At 32.3% G+C, this 11,234-nt stretch overlaps 1 pseudogene; it reads left to right on the forward strand.

The window, feature by feature from the left end:
* The first annotated feature begins 9,629 nt into the window (after positions 1 to 9,629).
* On the forward strand, positions 9,630 to 10,758 carry LOC149146327 (ethylene-responsive transcription factor TINY pseudogene; annotated as a pseudogene).
* The last annotated feature ends 476 nt before the right edge of the window (positions 10,759 to 11,234 follow it).

Here is an 11,234-nt window from a genome sequence, read left to right on the forward strand (position 1 = left end):
CAGTATTATTTGGGTATATATGCTAGTTAAATAGTAAGTCATGCTTGCTTACGCATATGAGTGGATGCTAAAGGATCTCTTTCAAACATTGTTTATTGGTTCTTTAATATGGTATCTAATCTTGTTGCCCAAGCTTGTTGTCAACAGCATTGACAGGAAAACAATGGCGATTGGTGCCACAGAAAAGTGATGTTTAAGGTTGTGGCAGGAAGAGGATCAAGGGTCCATGCAGATGAGTTCGAGTTGCAGGAACACACATTGCTAGAACAATCATGCCACAAGGAATATTGTATGTGGCGGTATGTAAATAAAAGATTACATGAAAACTGTATTAGCTTTTAGCTAGTTATGTGACAGCTTAATGATAATTCATTGTAATGATTTTAATAACAATGGTTAAGGGATGAAATCCCTTATGAGCCATTGAGTGAGGGGTGAAAACCCTCACGAGCGTTTAATAATAAGATTAAACGTTTGCTGGTTTTCACCCTACGGGGTTTCCAGGGTATATCAGTGTTCAATGGTGTGATTGATGTGATTGCCTTTTGTGTCAGTTGGATGATGTTGAATCCTTGATGTTGATGGTTCTTTATTTGATGGCATGATCATAATGTCCAAATTAATATGGTTATGGAAATCGTGAAATGGATGCAAGGAATTATGAGATAGTTTATGTTATTACACTACCATGGTCGGGGTTAATTGTTATGCAACTTACTGACTGTTATTGCAATTTAATTGATGTATTAATGAACACTATGTCTAATGGTTAATGATGATTGTGGAGTTATGAATTTGATAAATTACTAGTGGGTAATTTGTATAAAAATTCTAACTTCCTACTTTTACATGCGAGGTTACCGAGGTATATGACATAAAACTTTAAATATTCAATTTATACTTTGAAAACCTGAATCAATCATTCCAATTTTTAACAAAATTCAATTATTATTATTATATATATATATACCCAACAAAACAAAATATATATATATATATATTTTGTGCAGTACACTCTTTTTAATAGCTTTTGTTCTCCCCTCCCAATTTACCCACCATGATAGACATTTATTTGATTCTGAAAGTGAAATTAGTTACTTTATTATGCTGCGCTGAGCTGCACTGCATATATGTGGCATGTCCACCTAATCCACTAGGAAGCGAATATTCCCTAGGAACCGAATATTCCTCATATTCTTCACATAATCAGTGGAAAGGATGAACGTCATCTCAACTAAGTGGCGTAGGTGTAACCCTAGGTTAGGGTTGTAGGCATTTCAGGTAAGTTGGGAAATTGATCGAACCAACCAGCGTACACCGACAATTATATTATAATATATATGTGTTACCTCCGTGTGGTCGCTGTCAATCTTGCGGAATCCATGCAATTAATAAAGACGATGACCTGATTGATGTAATCGTCTCGCGTTTTTGTATTCGTCTCGACTCTCAACCCTCTCAATACGGAGGTTCACGTTGTCGGATATTTGTACAGCGCCAATAACGGTGGACATGGCTCGGCGGGCAGCACACTACACCCGCCGACACCTCCTTGTGCTCAACCAAATATGCAGTGTGCCTCAACAGTCCTCCAAATAAAGAATATGCAACTGAAAGCCAGCTTTCACCAACTTTGAAGGAAATCTCACATCAGAAGTTACAGCTACAGCTACATTGTTTTGTTTAATTCTTTTCCACTCTCTACTCGGGATGGGAGCAATAAATGTGCAAGTCGCAGTAGCCGCAACAGTGCTGCTTTCCTGTGCAAATTTGAAAGAAAATTATGTACATGGCCAACCTTGAGCATTAGACAGTACTGTCATAGTGGAACTTTCATAGTTTATACGACTATATCAAGGTTTTATGTTCATTTATTGAAATTTTCTCTGGTGCTTCTTTCGTTTTCATTTTTTAAACATATTTTTATTTAAAAAAATATTAAAAAGTCTAAACGAGTTCTAAAAAAATAAATAAATAACCAATCAAAGTATTTGGTTATCTAGAAAGTTAGACAATTTTACTGATTCAATGGCATTTTTTGGGGCGACTCAAATTTCCACATTTACAAAAAAAAAAATTAATTAATATAAATATAATATATTTAAAAATATATTTTTAATTATAATTAATATAAAAGATTAATGATGAGATATATTAGACATGATAAAAATATAGTTTTATGAAATTTATCAAAAAAATAAAAATCTTTTAACATAAATATAATTATGAAATATATTATGTTAAAATTACAAAATATAAATACAATTACAAAATAGATTCATATTAAAATTATAAATATAATTATAGTAATTTTTTAGGTTAATAAAATTATATTAAAAAATTTAATTGAATAAATTAATATTTTAATTAAATAACTTGATTTTATTTTTCATTTATAAATCTATCATATTAATTTTTTTATTTTTAAATTTAGTTTTAGTTTAATAAGCATATCATATTAATTTTAATTTTAATTTTTTTTGGTTATTGAAACAATATTTTTCATTATTAGTATACATTCACTTTAATTGTGGATCTACAAATGTCTTTAAATATAAATCTATTTTAATTGTGGATCTACCAATGTCTTTAAATATAAAACTTGAGAAAAATTTTATATCTCTATAGATTTCATTCTTTTTACTTGAAGTTAAGATATATATTATTTTAACATGTTTTCTCTAAACATATCAAGTATGGAAGGAATTAAGTATCTCCCTCATACTAAAAAAGTAAATTAAATTTTTTACTTTCAATTACTTTATCTCTATATAAGATGATGCAAATTTAAGGTGGAAATTGAAGATTTTATTTATAGGCAACATTGATTTTTTTTGTTATTACTATTTTTTATTTTGTTAATCAGTAATATTATTTTTGGGGAAGTCTTCTTATTTCAACTTAAGGTGGATGAGTATCTGTTGGCTTTTTTATTTTTTAATTGACAATCTAGATTGATTCTCAAGAGAATATGCTTAGCATATGCTTAGTCTTAATGCTTATCAACAACTGTAGTGTATTATATAGTTTGTTAGGTTGCATTGACTTTTAATAAATTTAGAAAATTATGTCCACCAATTTCCGAGGGATTTGAGATATTTCCAATTCTAATAAGTTTGTATTCTAATTAGACCAGAAATTAATGTATAAGAAAATTTTATTGAGCAAAATGGTCTATTTTAGGATATGGTGTGCAATTCTTTTTTTTTCTCAAATTAAATTAGACATGACTACTTGCTCGGGAATTTCCTAGGGATTTGAGATAATTCTTTTTTTTCTCAAGTTAAAGTTGACCCATAGCCTTTTATATGTGGTTAATCAGGTAAATGTGTACATTGGTAAGGCATTCTCAATAGTTTTTTTTGTTATATTTTCAACAACATCATACAACAGGCCCCCCCACAGATTGGACAACTAGTCTGGCCATACCTCTTTTCAAGAGCGGAAACGTTAATAATCCCTCCAATTATAGGACCATCATGAGAAACCTTTTGTTTGCAAAGCTATTTGGAAGCGTGCTAGAAAATATAATTAACAAGTGGGCAGAAGAAAGATATAAATGGGCTAAAGGGAAAGCAAGTTTTAGAACTAAACATTCCACAATTGATCATTGTATAACTTTAAGGCACATTATTGAAAACGTTTGGGAGAAAAATGAAGAAGTATTTTGTTACTTTGTTGATTTCAGAAAAGCATTTGATTCAGTTCCTAGGGATAAGATTTGGCACAGAATGGAGGAACTTAGGGTTCCTAAACATTTGAGAGCAATTGTGCATAGGGATTTGGCACATAATAAAGGAACTTGGGGATCCTAAACATTCGAGAGCAATTGTGCATAGGCTGTATAAAGAGGTGAAAGTCAAAATTAGAACTTCAGTAGGCATTTATGAAAGTTTTAGAAGCGATATCAGGGTCAAGCAAGGTTGCCCACTGTCTCCTACTCTTTTTGGTTTATATATTGACAAGCTTGAGGACTGGTTAAATTCGCAAGGGGGTGATGGTATCTATTTGGGCAAGTTTGTTATAAGGTTTATTTTGTATGCAAATGACTTTATTCTGATTTCTAAATCGGCTCTTCGTTTGCAAGAGCACTTATTATCCCTTGAGCATTTTTGTATAAGGTGGGGATGCAAGCCAATATCAACGAAACGAAAGTAGTGGTTTTCTCTAAGAAAAGAAAACATAACCAGCACAAGCTCTACTTTGAAGGCAACATTCTCGAAGAAGTTGCAAATTACAAATAGCTCATAATTGACTTCAACAAAAATCTAAGCTAGGGTGGTTAAAGAAAGAAAAGAACTTTGGGGGGTTGGAAAGCATTTTATGCTTTTCAAAATAGGTGTAGAGAGGCAGAGTTATGGGACTGGAAAACCACTCAAACTATTTTTGGGCTTCTAGTGATTCTGATGATTCTCTATGGATGTGAACTATCGACCAGCAATACATCCGACATGTAGTAGAGACAAATTGAGAAAATTCAAAAGTGTTTGATTACAAACAAATTCAAGATTAAAAGTGCAGTTCCTTATGCTATCTTGTTAAGTGAAACAGGGGTTGCTCCTATTGAAGCAATTGCTATGGTGTGAGTCATAAGGTATTTAAAAAAAATTGAGCAAATGGAAGAGGGTAGATGGCCTAAGGTTGTCTTTAATGACAGATTGTGCAATAGAAAAAAACTTGGATGCAAAAAAATAACAAATGGTTTAGTAAATGGGGTATTTGCTTGAACACATGTCCCATAAACAACAAAGAGATAAAAGATTTTGTTATGGATAAGTTCCACAAGCGTACTTGGGATAAGGAGCTAGGAAGAAAGAAAAAGTACTATATTGAAGTGTTTAATCTCACTCATAGTCATCAACCAAAAGCATACATAGAGGTCAATATCTCTTGGAGAACCAAAATTCTTATTTCTTAGTTAAGGACTAATTTTCATCAATGCCATTGTGAAACAGGGTGCTGGAAAAGGCCAAAAGAAGTGTGGGAGGAAAGAGTATGCATTTTTTGTTCTTCCCAAAAAGTGGAAACAAAAAAACATTTCATTTTAGAATGTGAGGCCTTTAAAGACAACAGGGAAAGTTATGCAGATATGTTGCCAGCTAGTTCTTGGGATTTCTTGGGATAATCTATTTAGTGAGGGGTTTGTCAAGAAGTTGGGAGCATTTATTGTGAAGCTTCACAGAAAAAGAGTCGAATACATCAAGCAGATGAAGAAGCAATCTGTCCCATAGGCTATCTTTAGCTTAATGGATGTTAAAATAATTTCTTTCTTTTTTTAACCACATTAATATTTATAACGTGGTTGTACTAGTTATATGCCCTATGTCAATTCCATCTTAAGCTGTGACAATTTTTTTTTCCACTTTCAATTATTTTATCCCTCTGTATAAAGCTAATGTAAAGTTAAAGTAGAAATTGAAGATTTTATTTAAGGCCCACATTGATTTTTTTGTTATTGCTATTTTTTATTTTGTTAATGTAAATATTATTTTATTATTTTTAAATGAAAAGTTACCTCACAACATCTTCCTCACATCACACTAAGCTCTAGAGTGCAACTCAATGCAATAATAATAATACCAAATAACAATTAAATAAATAAAATTGAATATACATTCTTTGCAGTTCTATTACTAGAATATAGTTATATAAAAGATCCAAAATTTAATATATGTATAGAGATTTTTTTTTGAAATTTTGGTAGACTTCAATGAACAATCAAGATTAATATTGTTAGGTCTAAGACTTTTGTGATCCATATTGTAAATATAAGTCTTTCGAATTAATCACATTCAAATGATGTGATTAAACGGAAATACTTATATCTACAAGATTAATATTATATCTATTTTAAATATTTTGATAAAAATTGATAATTAATTAATATTTTTCTTTTTTCTTTTTTCCTTTTTAAAAAATAAAAAATAAAATTGACAATTTAAACCACACATCATCAAATCAAAAACCTCATAATATTTTGAATAACATATTTATATATTTTATTAAATAAACATCACTCTTAACAATATTACTAACCAATATTAAACACATATGTTTTTCATTTTTCTTTATAATTAATAAATATTATATTATATAATATAATGTTTTTTTAATTATTAGTAAATTCAATTTTATATATTAAAATTTAATTCATTAATAATTAAAAAAAAACACTATATCATATTTTAAATATTTTGATAAAAATTGATGATTAATTAATATTTTTTTTCTTTTTTCCTTTTTAACAAATAAAATTGACAATTTAAACCTCGCATCATCAAATCAAAAACCTCATAATATTTTGAATAACATATTTATATATTTTATTAAATAAACCACACTCTTAACATTATAACTAACCAATATTAAATACATATGTTTTTAATTTTTATTTATAATTAATAGATATTATATTATATAATGTTTTTTTAATTATTAGTGAATGCAATTTTATATATTAAAATTTAATTCACTCATAATTAAAAAAAAAAAACTATATAATATAATATAATATTATATTTATTAATTATAAATTAAAATGAAAACATATGTATTTAATATTGGTATATAAAAATAACTTAAGAGTTAGTTCAACTGGTTGAGTCTGTGCTGTATCTAGTCGATTGGGAGGTCACAAGGTCAATTCTCGGGTACAATTCTCCTCCATGCCCCTTTGGAGTTGATCCACTTATTTTCACAAGGGCCGATTGGGAGGTCACAAGGTCATTTCCCGGGTCAATTCTCCTCCAGGCCCCTTTGGAGTTGATCTACTTATTTTCACAAGGGCTGATTGGGAGGTCAGGTCAATTCCGGGGTCAATTCTCCTCCATGCCCCTTTGGAGTTGATCTACTTATTTTAAGTATGTTATCAGAATCATTAATAACTTTTCAATTCTCCTCCATGCCCCTTTGGAGTTGATCACTTTTCAATTCTCCTCCATGCCCCTTTGGAGTTGATCTACTTATTTTAAGTATGTTATCAGAATTACTAACCTCCAAGCCCCTTTGGAGTTGATCTACTTATTTTGAGTATGTTATCAGAATTACTAATAACTTTTCAATTCTCCTCCACTCCCTTTTGGAGTTGATCTACTTATTTTAAGTATGCTATCAGAATTACTAATAACTTTTCAATTCTCCTCCACACCCGATTAAGAGGTCACAAGGGCCGATTGGGAGGTCACAAGATCAATTGGGGTCAATTCTCCTCCACGGGAGGTCACAAGATCAATTCTTGGGTCAAGTATGTTATAAGAATTACTAATAAATTTTCAATTCTCCTCCACACCCGATTAAGAGGTAACAAGGGCCGATTGAGAGGTCACAAGGTCAATTCGAGTTAATTCTCCTCCACGCGAGGTCACAAGATCAATTCCCGCGTCAATTCTCCTCCATGCACCATTGGAGTTGATCTACTTATTTTAAGTATGTTATCAAAATTACTAATAAGTTTTCAATTCTCCTACATGCCTGATTAGGAGGTCACAAGGTCAATTCCCAGGTCAATTCTCCTCCACGCCAAGGTGATAAGGTCAATTCCCAGGTCAATTCTCCTCCACCCAGGATTCCCTTTGGAGTTGATCTACTTCTTTTAAGTACGTTATCATAATTACTAATAACTTTTCAATTCTCCTCCACGGTCGATTAGGAGGTCACAAGGTTCAGTTATCAGAATTACTAATAACTTTTCAATTTTCCTCCATACCTGATTTTTTTTGGAGTTCATCTGCCCAGATTTTTCCAAAAGAAATATTGATATATAAAATTAATTAATAATAATAATAAAAATAAAATAAAAAATCACAAGAATAAAAATAATCAACATTGATTAAAAATAAGGTGTTGAAATCTCTTAAAATAAAACTTTGAAATTAAATTACTTAAAGTTTTAATATTTGATAAATTTAAAAATAAAATAAATTTATATGAGTTATATCTATAAATTTATAATATAATGAAATGAAATTATAAGTTATCACTAAATAAAAAATTTAAATTTTATTGAAAATATATTAAATAATAATTAAAAAATTAAACAATATAAACTATCTCTATTTCATTAATTAATGAAATTCTTATACAAATTTAATTTGAAGTAATATCTTTCATACCATTTCCAAAGTTCAGTAATTTATTTATTATTAAATCATCAAAATTAGAAATATAAAAAAAAATATTACTTCTTTTAAGTATGTTATCAGAATTACCAATAACTATATGGAAGTTTGGTCTCCACAAATTCTGAAATTCGTTAAGGAAGAAAACTATATACTAACTCTTTCTTAATTCCTAAAAATAACCCCATATATATATATAAAATGTTATAAAAATTACCACTTCTAATTATTGATCGCATTTTGATTATATAAATGCAACGTTATAATTTCATATGAATAAAAAAAACATAAATGCAACGTTACAATTTCATATGAATAAAAAAATAAAGTATTTCCTTATTTCTTTTTTAAAAAGAAATAGTTTACAAGGAAAAGTCCTATATTCTTGTAACTTGATGTGATATACTTTCTTTCCATGGCTTCAATGCAAGTTGCTGGTCCATTTGGCTCAGTAAAACTATGGAGTCATATTGAGACCATAACTAAACAAGTTAAAAGCCCCATGTCCTTGGCTGTTTATATTGGACTTTATCTACAATGCATCCCTTTTCTGGCTTCAATGGAAGTTACTGGTCCATTTGGCCCAGTGAAACTGTTTGTTTTCCTGTTAGAAACCTTAAATAGCTGACACAGAAAAGCGCCAGATCCGTATCCTTGGTTAAGTGGAAAACATGGGCAACTGAGAGCTAAGTGGAGCCATTATAGCAGATGGACTTTCCCATCTCCCTTGTATTAGTTTTGTAAAGATTTTATCCCGCATTACATCAGTAAATAAATAAATAAGAGTTAAGTGGAACTATCATAGCAGAGGGACTTTCCAGTTTCCCTTTTCTGTCGGTGCTCTTTCAGCACAGTGTGGATAAGATGTGCGATGTAAAAGGTGGGGTTAAACTGAATCCGGGCAGTGTGACTTTCGATTCACCGCCGGGCAAGTAAATTGACGTCCATTTATATGGCGGTAATTTCACCGAATTGATGGATCTCACCACCTAATTCCACTGATCACCGCACCACCCTCTGTTAAAATTCATAAATTCATCATCATGTTCTCCAGTTTGGCAGTGCCAAAAGATACTGCACAGTTGGTGACTATCCACTGTCAAAAAAAACTTTTTGCTTTCCAATCACAGATCTTGGTTATATATCTTTTGTTTAGATCGTGCAGAGCCTATGGGTTTTGGTCGAGGTATAGACCATCCATTGATTGAAAAGTTCTCTGACTTAAATGTGGTTTCAGGAGTCTTGGAAGCACCCAATTCAAGGGAAGTCTATGGTTAATCCATCTAACCTAAGTCAACATCACCAGTAATTAATATATAAATTCACCGAATCCGTCACTCTGATGATATAGATATAGCAAAAGCTTTTATCACTATGCATTTATATTCAATAAAATTCTGTACTGTCGCGGTGGCCACTGTTTCCACACAATCACTTGATTGAAACGTATACACATTGTCTATCAATGTCACAATATTTCATTTCAAGCTTGAAGATATCCATTGAATTAGAAAAGAAGGGGTCACATTAGGAAAGAAAAAGACAATGGCAAAGCTACAGTACAATTTTACAGGCGTCATAGAAAGCGATTGACCCACCGAATTCTAAAAGCAACGGCGATCTGATCCGCCATATCATGTGTTCTACATTAAGCACGCTACAAAAAAATTCAATGGACAGAAAAATAGAAGCAAAACAGAGGGCATGGGCTTCTGGCCATCGTCCATCCCTGTGATAATTTCCAGATGGCGATATGAACCATTAGATAGATTTTCTCGACGCCCAGTCGATCGGTTTCAAATACAGAAAAAATGGCAGAGAAGCAATCTGTACCAAATTCGCCAAACGGTATGGTCGAGCTTGAGTCGAAGAAGAGGAAGAACCGAGCTTGTGACGAAGCAGAGGGTGCGGGATCATATCCCATTTACAGGGGCGTGCGTCGTCGGCGATGGGGTAAATGGGTGTCTGAAATTCGTGAACCCAGAAAGAAAAAAAGGATTTGGTTGGGCTCCTACGATACTCCACAGATGGCAGCTCGAGCCCATGACGTGGCTGCTTTATGCTTGAGAGGCAAGGCTGCCTGCCTCAACTTTCCAGATTTAGTGAGCATGTTTCCTCGCCCCTCTTCGTTGGATCCCAGTGATATACAGTCAGCAGCTGCCGAGGCTGCCCGTGCCTTCAACGGCGAGACTTTTTCCCTTCAAAGCTCCAGCTCCCATGGGAGTTACAGGGATCAACAAAATTATTACAACGCGTTAAGCGAGAGTTTAAGAGAGAGACTTGGGCCAGATCATGTAGAAAACAGTGTGCATGAGCAGCAAGCCACAGGAAATTCGGCTTCGACACCTTGTACTGAATTGGAACTGCGATTGAATTTGTGGTGGCCTCCAAAAATTATTCAGGAAAAACTGTGATATAGAATGGAAAATATTACAGCTACTGTAAATCCTATGTATTCATCTCCTCTCACCATCGTAAGATTTCGAGACCATTCCTGATTTCTGTTATTATACTGATTGCAAGGGCTGCCTGATGGAAATTCAGCTTTTTAGTTTGTGGCAATTCAATATCCATATTGTCATCTGTCTGATAAATCTGTTGTTGTTTAAAATATTTACTTTAAATATTCATTCCGCATTTTTATCGTTTTTTTGGGGGTCTCTGGCATCGTTTAAATTTATTTTCATTCTGTCCATCCCAAGCTAAAAATATTACTCTCTGGGAATTAAAGAGTGAATTTTTAGGAGATCTAACAGAAAAGCTCTCTAAAATATAAGAAGATGATTTTTCTTGAGATCCGCAGGGAAGTAGTTGAATCAATTAAAATTATGCAACCCGGAATAGATAAGCCCAACCATTTAAAATGTCATTGGCAAAGGAAGCAGTCAAGGGCCCTGCACAAATTCTCAACTGGAGAGGCAAAGTCAGCAGGGGATAAGTTTTGTTTAAAGTTTGAATTTTTCCAGAACAAGAAGCAAGCCAGAGGCTCTGGCCTGAATTTCATGATGCACCACACTGGCCCACTAGAGCTGACATTTAAAAGGGATTATAATTAACATGACAAGATTCATCAGACCCTTCAGAGTTTACAGTAGATCCGATGATGAACACACCGAA

This window comes from Pinus tabuliformis, chromosome X, assembly GCF_031772625.1.
Source record: "Pinus tabuliformis cultivar Carrire ecotype Pingquan chromosome X, CPIR1, whole genome shotgun sequence".
In the NCBI taxonomy this organism is placed as follows: domain Eukaryota; kingdom Viridiplantae; phylum Streptophyta; class Pinopsida; order Pinales; family Pinaceae; genus Pinus; species Pinus tabuliformis.